This window comes from Puma concolor, chromosome B3, assembly GCF_028749965.1.
Source record: "Puma concolor isolate L17-30 chromosome B3, mPumCon1.1.hap2, whole genome shotgun sequence".
Taxonomy (NCBI): Eukaryota; Metazoa; Chordata; class Mammalia; order Carnivora; family Felidae; genus Puma; species Puma concolor.
Window position 1 is genome coordinate 124,553,687 of NC_141672.1, and position 16,149 is coordinate 124,569,835.

General features: G+C 41.6%; 1 long non-coding RNA gene across 1 annotated transcript in view; it reads left to right on the plus strand.

Annotated features, from left to right (window-relative positions):
* Positions 1-13,614, plus strand: part of LOC147580352 (uncharacterized) — a 29,435-nt gene extending 15,821 nt beyond the window's left edge. The window contains exons 2-3 of the long non-coding RNA XR_015251928.1: positions 10,746-10,858; positions 11,150-13,614. This is a non-coding gene — a long non-coding RNA (uncharacterized LOC147580352). The remainder of the gene's footprint in view (positions 1-10,745; positions 10,859-11,149) is intronic.
* The last annotated feature ends 2,535 nt before the right edge of the window (positions 13,615-16,149 follow it).

A 16,149-nucleotide genomic window follows, 5' to 3' on the forward strand; every position in this document is an offset into this window, starting at 1 on the left:
AAAAAGTTGGTAGTCTGCAGCTGAAAGAATGTTTTCTCCAGAACCCGAGTATGCTGGCATCCTGATCTTGGACTTCAAGCTTCCAGAACTATGAGAAGTAAATTTCTGTTGTTTATATACCACCTAGTCTGTGGTATTTTGTTATAAAATCTCAGATGGACTAAGACAATACATATATCATCATATATACAGTTTTTTAAAAATAATGATGAAATAAATGGTTGTGTCACCAAACTTCATGCTTATGACAGAAAACATCACTGGTACTATTGACCCCTGCACCAAGTGTCCTCCTTTGACTACCTCCTTCCCCTTCCCCCACAACAAGCACTCTGAAATTTGCTGCTTATCCCCTTGGCTTTCTTGGTAGGCATGCCTGACATGTGCATAGTCCCAGATAATGTAATGTTCAGTTTTGTCCATTTTTGAACTCTTTATAAACCAGATCTCATTGTGCATCTTCTGCAGCCAGTTCTTTCCACCTGATCTTGTTGGTCAGATTCATCTGGGCTAATGCCTTAAGACATGGTTTGTTAATTTCCTCTGATATACAGTGTCCCTTATGTGAATGCATCTCATTGCATCTACCCATTCTACTGTTGTTGGATTTTTGGGTCTTGGCAGTTGGGGATTGTGGGTAGCAGTGCTGCTGTGAGAATTCTAGTACCTATCCTGGGTCATATGCACAGGCATTTCTCAAAGGCATATATAGGGTTAGCATTTGCAAGGTAGCAGTGTATGTGTGTTTTTAACTTTTCTAGTTGTTATGGACTGAATTGTGCCTCCCAGTCCATATTTTGAAGCCCTAATCCCCAGGGGAATGGTATTTGGAGGGGGGGCTTTGGAAATCATTAGGTAGAGCCCTCATGAGTGGGATTAGGACCCTCAAAGGGTGAGACACCAAAGAGCTTGCTCTTTGTCTTCTCCACCACCCCATTGTCATGTGAGGACAGAGCAAGAAGACAGCCCTCTGCAATTTAGGAAGAGAGTCCTCACCAGGAACCTACCATACTGGCACCCTGATGTTGGACTTGCAGTCCCCAAAGCTGCAAGAAAATAAATATTTATCATTTAAACTACCCAAGGTATGCTATTTTGTTATGATAGCCAGAGCAGATTAAGACACTGGGTCATACCATATTGTCTTACAACTTACATTAGAAGAATACTTAATGTTAAAAAAAAGTTTTTTTAAATAGCTATTTTAGTAGAGTCCCCATATCTCATCTTGATTGGCAATTGCTCTGGTCTGGGGGTGTCTTTCCTCTCTTATCTGATCTTCTCTGTTGCTGCCCCTCTCAACAGTCAGGCCTCTTTTTTTTTGTTTTCATTTCATAGTCTCCCCATGATGAGGCTTGGAGGATATAACACCTAGCTCACTTTCAGCACAGCCTCCAGGAAAGTGCAACAAAGCCCTGCTTACTTATGGCTAACATCTATTGTATTCACCTCAGGGGCTTTAGCACAGATACATTTATGATTCCAATAAAAGCAATAATACCTGTCCCTAGGAAAATATACATATACACACAACTTTCATGTCATTTCAGAAGGTTCATAACCTCCCAACCCCATCCCAAGTGAATAAGATGAATTAAGTCCAGAGAAGAACCCTGTGTCAGCATTTGGCCCTGACTAAAATAGAGGCTACATTTCAAGGCAAATGATGAATGCATACATGTTTATGCACTTTTTAAACGTCGTGTTTTTAACAGAGAAGAAATGATGGCAAGAGAAGATGCAGGGTAGCAGTAGATTTTAATAGCTGAGCAATCTTTGAGGTACATTAACTTATCCATAGTGAACCAGGCACTATCCCTGGATATAGAGATGGCTGTGACTGATACTTTAATAGAAGCATGTGTGTATTTAAGTTAGGAGTTCCAGAAAGCAGCTCCTGGAGGTTCTATGGTATTGTCTGGCAGTAGGAAATCTCCCTCAGCCAGAGGAAAGGTGTTAAGGATGGTGAAGTGTCTGAGGATTTACCCTTTTTGTAAGCTAACTAGTTAGCCTGCCACTGTTCGTGGAAACTGGAAGACACACGACTTCTAGGTCCGAGACAAAAGACTTCATTGCCCTTGCCCGCAAAGTTCCATGGGAGTGATACAGAGATGGGCCCAGAAGGATGCTGCACACACACTTTGGGTCTGTGTCATAGATAAGGAGCTCTGAGCTTAGGACCCCCCCCCCCTTCCAGTCCTACCAGGGGTTTGCTAACAAACTTGTTCAAATTACAACAGTACCCTTATTATCTTGTTCAGGAAGCAAACCTGTCCTCTGCCACAGAGGGAGACACTATTTCTATATCTCAAAGCCATTTTGAATACAAACATCTTTGGAGAGAGTATAGAACAAAAGATGATATAATATGTGCATAAATATATGAAAAATTGTTACCCATGCAAAGAGGATGGCATTATGATTTCCATGTGATGAGGGAACTAGGGTGCAGAGAGGTAGGTTCTTACACAGGAACACACATTGATGGGACCTGGACTTGAAACCACTTCATGAGCCTCCAAAATCCAGAGTCTGACCAGTGTACCTGGTAATCTGGGGCAGTTTAGAGTTGGGTGAGAAGAATTTCCCTAGGAGGAGAAAGGGTGGTGGGTAGAGAAGGCAGAGGCAGACAGAACATGAATCAGGAAGCATGAGGTGTGTCTGGGTGCCCCATGAAGGGCAGGGGTGCTGAGCTGCAGGGGAGGGGAGTAGTGGACACAGTTAGGAAGCCAGGCCAATGAAGTATGTGGAGGGCTTGTGGGCTGGGCTAGAGTTGACTGATCTTGATTTCCTGTACAAGGAGAAGCCAGAGAAGCCTGTGCAATACACAACCCTTCACAAATATGCCTTGCAATTAAACCATTTGAGTATTACTTATAGTGTTATGGGAAAATAAAAATGAAAAATAAGAAAATACAAGGTCAATTGTTTTTTAGAAAAAGGTGTTATATTAGAGATCATTTTTGAGGCATAGGCAAATAGATACATATATTCTTCAGCACTTCTAGTATGCAGAGACAAAAGGATATGAGAGAAACTTCTAGAAACTAGAAGAAACTTAAAAAAAGACAGAATCCCAGAGGGAAGAGGGAACTCATTTGTAATCAAATTTTTTTTTTTTTTTGCTGCAGATGATGGGTGCAACTTCTAAGTGCTCACATTTGGTGATTGAAAGTGTTAAATAAATAAGTCCCTATTAAAGCTTATGGAAATCGAGGACAGTGAAGGCCACATGCTTTTTTTTTAATATGAAATTTATTGTCAAATTGGTTTCCATACAACACCCAGTTCTCCTTCCAACAGGTGACCTCCTCAATGCCCATCACCCACCTTCCCCTCCCTCCCACCCCCCATCAACCCTCAGTTTATTCTGTTTTTAAGAGTCTCTTATAGTTTGGCTCTCTCCCTAACTTTTTTTTTTCCTCCCACTATCCCATAGTCCTCTGTTAAGTTTCTCAGGGTCCACATAAGAGTGAAAACATATGGTATCTGTCTTTCTCTGTATGGCTTATTTCACTTAAGCATAACATGCTCCAGTTCCATCCACCTTGCTACAAAAGGCCATATTTCAGTCTTTCTCATTGCCATGTAGTATTCCATTGTGTATATAAACCACAATTTCTTTATCCTTCCATCAGTTGATGGACATTTAGGCTCTTTCCATAATTTGGCTATTGTTGAAAGTGCTGCTATAAACATTGGGGTACAAGTGCCCCTATGCCTCAGCACTCCTGTATCATTTGGGTAAATTCCTAGCAGTGCTATTGCTGGGTCATAGAATAGATCTATTTTTAATTTTTTGAGGAACCTCCACACTGTTTTCCAGAGTGGCTGCACCAGTTTGCATTCCCACCAACAGTGCAAGAGGGTTCCCGTTTCTCCACATCCTCTCCAGCACCTATAGTCTCCTGATTTGTTCATTTTAGCCACTCTGACTGGCGTGAGGTGATATCTCAGTATGGTTTTGATTTGTATTTCCCTGATGAAGACTGACGTTGAGCATCTTTTCAATATGCCTGTTGGCCATCTGGATGTCTTCTATAGGGAAGTGTCTATTCATGTGTTCTGCCCATTTCTTCACTGGATTATTTGTTTTTAGGAGTGGAGTTTGGTGAGTTCTTTACGGATTTTGGATACTAGCCTTTTGTCTAATATGTCATTGGCAAATAACTTTTCCCATTCCATCAGTTGCCTTTTAGTTTTGTTGATTGTTTCCTTTGCAGTGCAGAAGCTTTTTAATCTTCATGAGGTCCCAATAGTTCATTTTTGTTTTTAATTCCCTTGCCTTTGGGAATGTGTCAAGTAAGAAATTGCTGCAGCTGAGGTCACAGAGGTTTTTCCTGCTTTCTCCTCTAGGGTTTTGATGGTTTCCTGTCTCACATTCAGGTCCTTTATCCATTTTGAATTTATCTTTGTGAATGGTGTAAGAAAGTGGTCTAGTTTCATTCTTCTGCATGTTTCTGTCCAGTTCTCCACCATTTGTTAAAGAGACTGTCTTTTTTCCATTGGATATTCTTTCCTGCTTTGTCAAAGATTAGTTGGCCATACTTTTGTGGGTCCAATTCTGGAGTTTCTATCCTATTCCATTGGTCTATGTGTCTGTTTTTGTGCCAATACCATGCTGTCTTGATGATTACAGTTTTGTAGTAGAGGCTACAGTCTGGGATTGTGATGCCTCCTGCTTTGGTCTTCTTCTTCACTATAACTTTGGCTATTTGGGGTCTTTTGTGGTTCCATACAAATTTTAGGATTGCTTGTTCTAGCTTCGAGAAGAATGCTGGTGCAATTTTGATTGGGATTGCATTGAATGTGTAGATAGATTTGGGTAGTATTGACATTTTAATAATATTTATTCTTCCAATCCATGAGCATGGAATGTTTTTCCATTTCTTTGTATCTTCTTCACTTTGCTTCATAAGCTATCTATAGTTTTCAGCATACAGATCTTTTACATATTTGGTTAGGTTTATTCCTAGGTATTTTATGATTCTTGGTGCAATTGTGAATGGGATCAATTTCTTTTTTTGTCTTTCTGATGCTTCATTATTAGTGTATAAAAATGCAACAGATTTTTTTACATTAATTTTGTATCCTGCGACTTTGCTGAATTCATGTATCAGTTCTAGCAGACTTTTGGTGGAGTCTGTCAGGTTTTCTATGTATAGTATCATGTCGTCTGCAAAAGTGAAAGCTTGACTTCATCTTTGCCAATTTTGATGCCTTTGATTTTGTTTTATTGTCTGATTGCTGATGCTAGAACTTCCAACACTATGTTAAACAACAGCGGTGAGACTGGACATCCCTGTTGTGTTCCGAATCTCAGGGGGAAAGTTCTTTCCCCATTGAGGATGATATTAGCTGTGGGCTTTTCAAAAATGGCTTCTATGATGTTTAAGTATGTTCCTTCTATCCCGACTTTCTTGCGGGTTTTTTTTTTTTTAATTTTTTTTTTCAACATTTATTTATTTTTGGGACAGAGAGAGACAGAGCATGAACGGGAGAGGGGCAGAGAGAGAGGGAGACACAGAATCGGAAACAGGCTCCAGGCTCTGAGCCATCAGCCCAGAGCCTGACGTGGGGCTCGAACTCACGGACCGCGAGATCGTGACCTGCCTGAAGTCGGACGCTTAACCGACTGCGCCACCCAGGCGCCCCTCTTGCGGGTTTTTAATAAGAAAGGATGCTGAATTTTGTCAAATGCTTTTTCTGAATCGATTGACAGGATCATATGGTTCTTTTATTTTCTTTTATTAATGTGATGTACCATATTGATTGATTTGTGAATGTTGAACCAGACCTGCATCCCAGGAATGAATCCCACTTGATCATGGTGGATAATCCTTTTTATATGTTGTTGAATTTGATTTGCTAGTATCTTATGGAGAATTTGTGAATCCATATTAATCATGCATATTGAAGGACACATGGTTTTTTTTGTCTTGTGTAGAAAACACACAGAGAATTTCATAGGAATAAAATCCACAATAGCAGTAGGTTGAGACCTACCCCTGGATGTTAGCTCAGATATCCTCATCACCTCTTTCTCTACTTGCTCAAGAGCACCCAGCCCTAGACTTCAAGGGGTGCCCATGCAGACTTGGAGGACTAGGTGACAGACATACCAATAATGAGAAGTTAGGTCCCTGTGGGGTGAGACTTGACAAAGGGAACTGGAGAAGGGTGGAGTTTAGTACAGTTCTCCAACAGTCTTCTCTACAGTGTGGGTCCATCCCACAATCCTTTGGATAAGGTCCACAGGCCAATAAAGGAGGATGCTGAGAAGTACACTGTCTTTTTTAAAAATAGAAATAATTCTTTTATTTACATAATTTAACAAGTTTCATGATCTGTTTCAAGAAGTGTGGTGTTTTGTCACAAGACATCTTCACCATCCATTTTCCTCATCCTCACTGCCCTGGGCTTGAACTTCCCATATAATTATTGAACTTTGACCCTGCTTTTAAGCTCTACTTTCTCTAGGACTTGTATTATAATAGGAAGGAAAAAGCAGGGATAGATAAACACCTTCTCTGTATTTCTACTTGGGTGGTTGTAAATGAATGTATGAGTCAAAATTAGGGCACTACTTTCAGCTTTGGATTTTTCTTGATGGGGCATTCCCTCCTCTCTGGTCCCTAAGACTCTTTTCCTTTCTCTTACCCAGGCAGCCTTGGAAGTCTGGGTCTCTGCCTTCTCTCATCCTCCCTTTACCAACCATCACAGGAAACATCTTCACTTGAGTCATGGATCTTTTGGTGTACTGGCAGACATGTGACCTTTCAGATTCACATTTCTTTGAAAACCTCACTGCTGATGTTGACTGTGTGGTTCACTGGTAGCTGACATAATCTGGGAAGAGATGGAGAGATATGTTTTAGGACATGGATTCCTTTCCTGAGAACACTCCAGAAAGAACAAGTTCTTTGAGTCCTTGCTTTGCTTCTTGCAAGCAGTGTGATTTTGTACAAGTTCCTTAACACAGATGTCATTATTCTCATCTACAAAACTACAGGAGAAATAATTACACCTACATCTGTTCAAAGGGGTTATTGTAATGATTAAATAAAATCATGTGGAGATGAAGTGCTATGGGTCATACAACTGCTATCTATTCATTCATCTTTCTATCTACCTGCCTATCTATCCCACTTCTTCTTATGTATGTGTGTGGGTATCCATGCATCCATCCATCCATCCATCCACACATCCATCCATCCATCCATCCATCCATCCATCTATCCATCCATTCATCCATCTATCCAAGCATCCCCTCTATCTTTCTACTCACCTATCCACTTAGGGCTCTATCACCCATCAGGTAGACAGCAGACTCCAGACTCTGGGGTGAAATATCAGTTATATAATGGCATAAACCTACCACCCCTCATCAGAGGAATTACTAAAAGTGGAAAAAAATGATTAATAAACTGTTTTGCATGTATCAAGGAAAAAGCTGCCCTTTAATATTTATCAGAACTTAAACTTGTTTATTTGCTCTGGGGATTTATTGTATTGCTGAAGCACCACTTTCCAAGATTTTTGCTTGCCCACAAATCCAGTTTATTGTGCTTCCTCCAGGTGCCCCTAGGGTGAAATAGAACTGCTGTTGACTGTAGTTGAAGAGTTCACTCCGGGATGTGGCAGGAGTAGGAGGTATATAGCTATATGGGCTAGAGCAATGATTCTGTACCCAAGATTGAATTCCTGAGAACTATTTGGAATAAGGACTTATGAGCATTTCTTTAAGGCTTTTTAAATGTGCAGTCACTTAAAAAATCACTAAATATCATCACCATTCTATAATACTTCCAGAATATACGCTAAAAAATAAATCTTCAAAGAAAAAGCACTTATTTAGGGAGAAAGGTGGTTAATCATTAACTCAGGTGTGTAGTGTGAGCTGCTCTTTTGCCCATGCCTGGCCCCAGCAGGGCTGTGGGCTACTCTTATGGAGTCAGCTCTTTCTCTCCCATTTCTCCTCTCATTGGAAGGAAGGTGGTTCTTTCCACACTCCAGCTTTTGCCCTGTCCTAGCTGCTAATATGTCTTGTAGGACTCTGGTGTCCTGGGAAGTGCTCCATGTAAAGGTCTTCCCTAACGAGGTAAAGTCAGATGTTGCCCTGGAAACTAAGGTTTCTCATTCCTGATTGCCCATCACAATCACCTGGGAGGTTAAAAACGCCTGCCTGCCCAGGTGCTCTGCAGACCTTAAGCTGGGTGAAACCCCATGAGTTTGGGAGCACCTGTCCTAATTCAGCACTCCTCAGTCATGCTCTCAACAAACCCTGGTTTCTGTGAAGGAGATTAAAATGTCTGCCAGGAAAATGTGGTCATATTCTTTTTTTTTTTTTTTTCCAAATTAATCAGAAAAAAAACTAAAGTTATTGGCTAGAATTTCCTCAAATTTAAAATTTCTCCTATACATTTTCTTGAAACTTTGGGGTTAAGTACTACTTATGAGAATTAAAATATAGAGGCACCTGGGTGGCTAAGTCAATTGAGCGTCTGACTTTGGCTCAGGTCATAATCTCAAGGCTCGTGAGTTTGAGGTCTATGTTGGGAGCTGTGCTGACAGTTCAGAGTCTGGAGCCTGCTTCAGATTCTGTATCTCCCTCTCTCTCTCTGCCCCTCCCCTGTTCATGCTCTCTCTCTCTCTTTCAAAATAAATCAACATTAAATAAATAAATAAAATAAAATATAGCGAAGTGTATTGTGTCTTATTTAGCCCACATTATGTTTCATTATTTTATATGAAATACAAAAATGCTTCATGATGTTAGGACAGAATCCCACATGTTCTGCCTGCTGGACACATTTGGAACCATGATGATAGTGACATTGCACCCAGGATGGTTTTTCCAGAGAAACAGGTTTTCCAGAGAAACAGAATCAGTAGAAATGAGGAGAATGAGAGAGAGAGAGAGAGAGAGAGAGAGAGAGAGAGAGAGAGAGATAGGAGAGAGAGAGAGAGAGAGAGAGAGAGAGAGAGAGAGACTTATTTTAAGAAGCTGGCTCACATGATTGTGGAGGTTAACAAGTCCAAAATCTGTAGGATTGATCATGAGCTGGAGACCCAGGGAGGAGTTGACATTGCAGTTCAAGTCCAAAGGCAGTCTGGAGACAGATTTCCCTCTTGCTTGGGGAGTATTTTTTCTCTTTATGGTCTTCAACTGATGGGATAAAGCCCATCCACATTGAGAAAGGTAATCTGCATTACTCACAGTCTACTGATTTAAATACTAATCTCATTAAAAACAAACAAACAAAAATACTTTTCCAGCAACATCTAGACTGATATTTGGCTGAATATCTGGGTACTGTGGCCCAGCCAAGTTGATGCATAAAATTAATGGGATATGCACAGTTAAGAAATAGTCCATCTCTTACATTACACCCTGAGCAGCTGCCTTTGAGGATGGAGAGTTTCAATACAGAAATGTATTGAGTCCTAACTTGACCCTTTGGCTCTCTCTCGCAAGCTTTAGCCCCTGGTCTGCACTGATTGAAGAGTTTCACTTCCTCTAGAATGAGCTTCACTCATACCCTCATGGGATTTGATGGGGCTATTCCCTGTTCTTCATGACTTTTCACCCCATCTCTAGTCAGAATTCCTTTCAAACCAGAATTCATTCTTAACAGTTTTTTCCATTGAATTCCTATAGTTTTGTTATCTCAATCATGTAATCTGTCACTCAGTTGAATATTGTCTGGCATAAATTAACTGCTTCCTAAGTTAAGACAATGGAAAACTTTTTGATAACAGGACACATTTGCTATTCACTGTTCACCTGGCTTTTGTTGAGTGAAGGAGTTAATAGCAAATGACACTATTTATTGAATGCCTCTCATGGTGCTGGAGCATACACAGTAAGAAACAAAACAAAACAAAACAAAACAGCCAGAAACCGTGAATGGTTAAAGGGCCCACCAACAGCAGATTGACACACCTACTGACTTGAGCTTTTAAGTAATTTTCTTGACTTAAAAAATTTATTGTGGAAAGAGTGCACTTGGCATTCAGTGAAGTTTACCTGGAATGGATTCAACAGTCTTTCTCACTCTGCTTCAGTGGTTCAGCAAAAGAAAAGAAAGTTGACTCTTCAAGCCCAAGACAGAATTGCCCATTTCCATTCTTGTTCACTTTAAGAGGAGGCTTGTTTGGCCTTTATTACTTGATAGATTGTGGCCCCAGTAAGAAGCTTCTGATTCCTCCACACTGGAGGCTTCCCTATTTCTGAAATTGTCTAAATATAGTTTCCCTTTCTTTTTTTAATTGAAATATAGTTGACACACAATGTTACATTAGTTTTAGGTGTACAACATAGTAATGCCATATGTTATACTATACTCACCACAAGTGTAGCTATTATTTGTCCCCATACAATGCTATTATAGTACCATAGACTATATATTCCCTATGCTGTACTTTTTATCCCCATGGCTTCTCTACTTCATCACTGGAAGCTTGTACCTCCAAATGGTTTCCTTTTTGTGCAGAGGTACATTTCTGGTTCTCCATAGTTAGTAAAATGTTCACTCCCTGAATACCTGATTACCTCCAAATGGCCTGGCATGCATATACTTGGGAACATCAAGCTAAGTGGTGGCCTTCTGGCCCCTTGAGCCTCATGGAAATGAGATTATTTGTGTCTTGGGCAGTACAGCTTCTCTGCAATCCCTAATTGCCAGAAGAAGACCAGGAAATGCCTTTGGCTTAACTGAACTGCCTCTTTTATATTTTCTCAGGGGCTGCTCTATTGAGTTAGTAGCTCCCAGTGCTGCCTTTGACACCCACACACCTGCACTGATGGCATACTCCATTCAAGTTGGTGCTTACACGAGGCTACCTTGGAATTCAGGTAATTTTTTTTGTGTCCAGTCTTGTCCTCCTGGTGCTAAACTCTGAGAAAAGCAGCTCCATGACTCACCTGTGCTGAATGTAACTATTAAGTAGGGGACTTGGGCATTGGTCTGTCCAAGGTCATTCCCAGTGCTGCAACCCTGGACCAGTTAATGAACACCTTTTAGCCTCAGATTCCCCACGTATAACATGAGACTTAAAAATAGCACTGACTTCAATATCTAAGTCAAGACATTATGCTATGGACTTTTAACTTATACAGTGCTATATATCAATTATATCTCAAAAGGACTGGAAGAAAAAATAGCTAACCTGAAAGTATCATCAAGAGGACCAAGGGATGAATGCCTGTGAAGCTCTTAGAACATTGCCTGCGTCTGCTTGGTGTCTGATTGATGCCAGCTGGTACATCATCCATTCTGTGGAAATTCCACAGTTGATTCATTTCCCACAGAATTTTCTGTGCTGTGACCCCAGACTCCCTCTGTTTAGCAAGCCTGGCTGCCAGAGACTGTGAATGAGCCTGCAGTGCAGCAAGTTGGAGACAGTTGAATTTTCACTCCTGGATTCCTTCTCACCCTCTAGGACACCCTTGGTACCCCTCTAAGTGTCCTCCAGGTGTCCAGGTGTCCTCCATATATCTACATGTCTTTGCACTTACCATATTTCTAAGATAGATCCCTGAGGTGGTGTGGCTGTTGGTGGCTCTCAGGTTCTGCTTGGCTGGGGATGCATAGGCAACCTGATGCACTGGAAAGAGCTGTGGCAGAAAACCCAGAGCCCATAACTGCCCAGGCCCTGCCATCAGGAGCCATGTGACCTCTGAGAACCTCACCTAAATAATCCACATTTGAATCAGCTCAATGCTACAGTCCCTTGCAGCTCAAAAGTCGCCAGTTCTAAGGGGTTTGACTTCCTTATTTTGGCACAGAAGGGATAGATAGAAATAAAAATAGACAACAGATGTCAGCATCAAAACAGATGCCCTGTGTCATCAGAGACTGCATTATAGTGATATTTTCCTACTAATGGTTTAGACAAAAGCCTGGAGTGTGTTTTGAGGGTAGGGAGAGAAAGGGGACTGATAGGTAGGATGGTGAGATTGGCTAACAAGATTAGGTCTTCTAGAATGTGTGCAGCCCTTGAAGGACTCCAGGGCCCCAAATATAATAAAAACTTCGGATGTATGAATTCCTCCAAGGTTGCTCTGGATGAGGGCATAGGAGTACAGACTTGCCAATAATATAGAAATTGGGAATTATTGGAGCTGAGAATGGCTTAAAGTTCTTTTTGTCCAACATCACACGTTTAAAGGGCACAAAAACCAGAAATTAAAGGTTTTTCCAGTAGTGATAGCTCATAGTTGTAAAAATTGCAATCAGAGCCCAGTTGCCCAGACTTTGATGCCAGGACCAGCTCTGACCTGCACACTAGGGGATGAGAATCAGAATATCTTCAAAATTGGATATTCCATTATTCTCCAAATAGAAGGGGGGTTGTTTGTTTGTTTTCTGGTTTTTATATCAGTAATGTAAAATATCTTAACAAAACTCTAGAGTTCTGGCTCATGACTTCAATTGCACATTGAAAATCACCTATGGAACTTGAAAAGCTCCTGACTCTTGGCAACATTATATTCAGATATAGTTGGATAAGGAGGTACAGCTTGGGCACCATGGTTTTTGAAACACCTCCAGATGGTTCTAGGTGCAGCTCACATTGAGGAACTCCCTGCATAATGGGTCCTGTGGACCTGCAGCATTGCCTAGACTGGGAGCTTGTCAACCATGCAGAACCTCACACCCTCCCCAGACCTGGTGAGTCAGCACCTGTCTTTCAACAAAGTGATTAGTTTACAACATGTAGTTTAATAAACACAGCTGTAGTCTACAGCAATCCTGGTGCTTCTCCAGAAATAGGCAGTGATGTGGTGACATTCAAATCAGATTCCACAAGTAGATTTCAGAATTCCAGGGAGCAGCAACAGTACAGCTAAGGCTCCTCCTTTCTAAACTGTGTGATGTGGAACCAGCTTCCTCTTTTCCATAGGGACAGTGATGGCCCTGAGATTGGGGCAGTGAAATATGTAGGTGATCAGGGCAAGGTCTGGGACAGGTACAAGCTCTGGGATGTACCCAGCAACCCCCTCCTTTCCCTTAGCCCTTCTTCTGCTTTCGGTTTAGGATGCATTTTTGTTAATTTTTAAACTATCATATTTACTAAATACCTATTTCTAAGTATGCTGCTCATGTGACTTACCTCTCAAATCATTATCCAGATATGATGATCCATTAAATGACTATAGCAACATTGCTTCATTCTAGTGTGTTTGGAGAGGGACATAGGTGAAGATGACAGGGAAACAAGGGGTCAAGAATGGCTCTAAGTTTGTGTTTTGTTGTGATTTTGTTGGTTTAAAAGGCAACTGCTAATGGAGAAGAGGGTTCTGTGCTGTCAACAAGTCTGGGTACAGATGTGGAAGGAAGATGAGGTGCCTCATTGGGTAGGGCTAGGCCTTGGATCTCCTTCCAGTGGCTCTGAGGGGGCAAAAGTAATGACAAAGACTGGGACACTGGTGGTTGTCAGGCAGGAAGTGGGTATGGGGGATGGCTGAAATAAAGGGTAATAAGAGTATACTTATTGTGATGAGCACTGAGTAATGTATAGAATTGTTGAATCACTATATTGTACACCTGAAACTAATATAATACTGTATGTAATTATACTTCAATAAAAGCAAATTAAAAAAAGTAATGGAGTGTAACTGAGCTGCCCCTAATACTCCTCCTCCAATGAAAGGCCAAAAATCTGCCTTCTCAGAAATTGCTAGAAAGAGAACAATGGCACTTCCAAGCAGCCAGTGTGAGGGAAGCACAACTGCTGAGCACAGAGACTGCACATTCAGCTCCATGGACAGGACAGCCTTTTAGTTTCCAGCTCTAACGTTCTCTTATGCCCTGTGCTGGGAATTATCCTTGGCCTGATGTGTCAGCCAGGATACATCAGGACCTGTATCAGCTCAGCTGCTTGGGGCACAAATTATCCTGAGGAGGAAAATTAGGACTTTCAGAAGGGAAAACAACATCCCAAGGACCTCACAATCACACATACTTTCTGGATCAGTGGCCTCCCTAGAACACCAGAAGAGAGCCACAGAAAAGAGGCAAGTGTCAAGTGCCTCATCCTTGAGGCCTGTTAAATGGGATGAGGCACATCTGACTTAGCTGCAGGCATCAGCCTCCCCAGGCCTGCTGCTGTTCTGAGCCAAACATAGAACATACTCAGCATCAGGCTGGAGGCTCATAGGCCAAGAAAGATGTGCTGGAAGTAAAGCTTTTAGCCCTGGGATTTCTCCTCACCTCCTCATGGCCACATTCTAGAATGTTGTGCTGTCTGCAGAAGACTTAACTGCACCCAATTGTGGGAGGAGAATTCAGGTTTTCTGGATAGCTCCAAGATGAGAAATAAAAGTACATTTTGGTGCAGCCACTGTCTCAACCATGACCCATCTTATACTCATGCACAACCACACTTCTACATGTGCTCACCCACACCCACATTTAAACACACACACCACAAATCACCCAGATCATAACCCTAAGAAACTATGTGTCATCCAATCCACACATACTTCTTGAATTTACCTGTGGCCAGCCAACCAGCAAACTGGACTCTTGGAAGAATGCAGAGATGATGCCCCAGATCTCCAGAAGCCAAGTACAAACCCCACATCAGACTCTGGAACTAGTGTCCTTTGTGCAGGTACACTGAGAGTTCTGATTAAGGGGTGTTTATGGCTGTAAAGGCATCACAGCTTCCACAGAAAGCTGCCCAGCTTCCCTAATTGGCACAAGCTGACAGAGAAAGAGAATGAAGAATGAGACACTCCCATGAACCTTCCTTCCATCCCTTTCAGAAATCTACAAGCTCCCCCAGGCTCTAGTCCATGGGTGCTGAGTCCTGGGACAGAGCTGGTGGGGGGTCTAGGAGGCTGCTTTATGGAAAGTCTCAGAACTTGGCTTTGAAAAAGTTACTCGTGGGTCTTAAGACTCTTATCCAGTGATGGACAGATCCCAAAAACAGTAGCAGTCATTCAACTTCCCCAGCTCCTCAAGGGGCACCTGATGCACTCAGCTGAAATGTAAAAGATAAATATCTATCAGATTCTTATCATATAAACAAACAAAAATATCCACAATCCTTTTTCCTAGTCAGTCTTCCTGGACAACACACAGGAAGCCTGACGACAACGTCACAAAGATCTACATGCCACAGAGAAAATATGGGAGCATCCAAAACTCTGAGTAATCAGACTCCTGCCCCATTAAAGGTACAGCGTGGCTCCCTTAAAGTCTCTCGCCTGGGCAGCCCTGCCCCAAAACTCCCATCCTTCTCATCCTGGCACCTGAAATGTAGATTTAAGGAAATGGGTGATGGCTTAAAAAAAATGCCCTGCTGCCTTTTTGGCTAACCCAAAATAGAAAACCTATAAAATATATCAAGGGCACTGATGTGACTCAATCCACTATTCTGTTTACTCATTGCTTGGTTGTGGGAGCATAGCCTATCTTAGTCCAGAAATGTAAAGCTCATGATTCATCTCCATGCCCTCTGCCCAATGCTCCCACTGTTTGTGGAGAAGCTCAAGAAATGCTTCCTAGTAATGATGACATCAGGATAGCAAGTTTGCTGCTTTCTGCATTTTCCCAGCAGAGCCTCCATTTTAATCAGTGTCACACTATTGGTTCAGTATACAATTTTTCTAAAGGGAATTTTGCCTTCAATATGGAAACTCAGGAAGTTCAGGTTTTACTTATTTTTGATCTGTTGAACTAAAAATTAAAAAAAAATCAAGAAAGGATATTGTTTTTTGTTTGTTTTGTATTGGAGCACCTGGACACTGTTACATTGTCACTATTATGAATCAGAGAGGCTTAGGGGGGTTTAAAAGTTAAACTCACTTCAGCTTTATAAGCTATTTATAAGGTCCTTCCTGCCTGCCTGATTGTCTCTTCCTATTATTACAAAGTCATTTTTGGTCCCAGTTCCTATAATACTAAGAATTGCTCACCCATGGTTATTTAGTTCTCCTAGGCAAAAGGGGCTTTTATGAAATTCAAGCTCAAGCAGACAAAATTCAGCCTTCCAAAGGAGTGAACAATTTAAATGGGGCAGAAGACACAAAGGGAGGGTGATATTCTGGTGCCTTTCTTTGTTCTTGGGAGCTAGGAAGAAGAGTGAAGAGCCCTCTCCCACCCGAACTCCCACCTCCTGGTAAGTAGGGCTCTC